General features: G+C 43.8%; 1 protein-coding gene across 1 annotated transcript in view; it reads right to left on the reverse strand.

Annotated features, from left to right (window-relative positions):
• The window catches only part of ARAP2 (ArfGAP with RhoGAP domain, ankyrin repeat and PH domain 2), a 159,180-nt gene extending 157,445 nt beyond the window's left edge, over positions 1-1,735 (reverse strand). The window contains exon 1 of the mRNA XM_006759331.2: positions 1,474-1,735. The gene's annotated coding sequence lies outside the window, so the exon portion shown is untranslated. The remainder of the gene's footprint in view (positions 1-1,473) is intronic.
• Positions 1,736-1,990: the final 255 nt, after the last annotated feature.

Here is a 1,990-nt window from a genome sequence, read left to right on the forward strand (position 1 = left end):
CATTCTGTTTTCCATCTAACCAGGTTTTTAAACCTTCACAGTCTCAGAGTTTACAAGAAAATAGCAATTCATTATAAAATGAACCCTATATTTAACCACAATAACTAAGAGTAGTTAAATTGAAAATTATTAATTGAATATCTGTGAGCCTCGCACTGCTAGGAAGTTTTAGTGATAGATGATTACAAATTTTTTTTTCAAATGTACCATCAGCCCAGCTGATGTGGTTCGGTGCTTGAGCACTGACCTATGTAAACCAGGAGGCCATGGTTTGGTTCCAGGTTAGGGCACATGCCCAGGTTGTGGACTCAATCCCCAGTAGGGGGCATTCAGGGGGGCATTCAGGAGGCAGCTGATCAATGATTCTCTCTGATCATTGATGTTTCTCTCTCTCTCCTCCCCCCTTCCTCTCTGAAATCAACAGAAATATATATTTTTAAATGTACCACCAGCTTCTCCTTTCATGGACAACACATAAAATTCAACAGGCTTACAGAAGGAAAAAACACAAACACATATAGGCCCTCATACGTAAGCTTAAATGCTTTGAGTGACCCTCCAGGTATTTTAAATAAATCTTTGAGTACTAATGACAACTCAACTCCATATAAAACACTCCTGGTGTTAAGATATATTATGTGTGTTTAATATACAGGAGTGGGCAAAAGTAGGTTTACAGTTGTGAGTACGGCAACACAGAATTCATTTTTGTATTATTATTTATTAAGTCTTGTCTTAATTTCCATATGAACCACTGTAAACCTACTTCAGCCCCACCCTGTATGTTTAAAAAGGAGCCAAGGAGATATTTCCACTTTAAAACTCTAGCCTAGTTCCATGACCCATTTTACTTTTTCTTTCTTTTTAAAACATGGTTAAACAGTGGAATGTCTTGAGAATTTTCCCTCAATATTTCTCTTGTAAGTGCATGAAAGTCAACACTAAAAGTTTAAGGATATTTACCTCTCTTTTTTTCCTAAAAAAAGTTAGCTTCCTTTTAAAAAAAAGAAAGAAAGAAAGAAAGAAAAGCCATAACTTCATCTTCCAATTACTTGTGGGCAATGTTCCACAAATCCTCTGGGGTGTAGAGTGCTTAAGTGCGGGAAAATCAATACTGAGCTTGTAAGTACAACACTATTATTGGTCATCACAATGACATCCGATTAAAAGTAATTTTAAAAATAGTTCCTGTTTCAGGACACTTTTTTTTTTTTAACCAAAAGCAGCCGACTTCAAGGGCAAGCGTGCAGAAAATAAAATGTAAACGTGTTGCTATCACCGTACAAACTTGCAAGAGCCTAACACAGGATTCCACACACACATCAGCTTCCATTTTCCACTAATTTACCCAAGGTTAGAGTTCACAATCTAACTTCACGACGCTTTCCCCCACAGCCTAACAGCAAAGCCAACTCCAGATCGCTGCCGGGAGGAGAGCGCAAGCGTTTAAGAAACAAACCAGGATGAACTTACTTTTCGAAATGAGATGGACACCCATCCCCCCAAGAGACCTGCCTCCCACAGGAGAGGCGCGAGATCAATCTGGTCCACTCACTGCCCACAGGTCGCCGCGCAAGGTGTGCGGCGGCGGCAGGTGAAGTCAGATGACAGTCATGAGCGTGTATTTACAGGCCTGCCGTCCCCCGCGCACCAGGGGCAGGATGCGGGGGAGCTGGAAGATCAGAGCAAACTCATCATCTCCCCGAGGAAATCACTTGGTGCCTGAAACTCGCTCCGGGGCGCCTCCTCTCCGTGTATGTCCCTTCGGAGGCGGGGGAATGAAGGGAGAGTCTAACTGTCCGGATGGGCACCCGCCCGGGCCAACGCGCCCAAGTAAGTGGGTTTCTGTATCCCGTCCCCGCTTCTGGTTTCCTTTTAGACGCCCACACGCGGGAACGCCATCCGCGGGGCTGAAACCAGAGTCCAGCCCTGGGCGTCCTGGAAATTTACCCGAAAAAAGTACCCAAAAGCCCAGACCCACCCCGAGACG

The sequence above is a fragment of the Myotis davidii genome, unplaced genomic scaffold, assembly GCF_000327345.1.
Source record: "Myotis davidii unplaced genomic scaffold, ASM32734v1 scaffold235, whole genome shotgun sequence".
In the NCBI taxonomy this organism is placed as follows: domain Eukaryota; kingdom Metazoa; phylum Chordata; class Mammalia; order Chiroptera; family Vespertilionidae; genus Myotis; species Myotis davidii.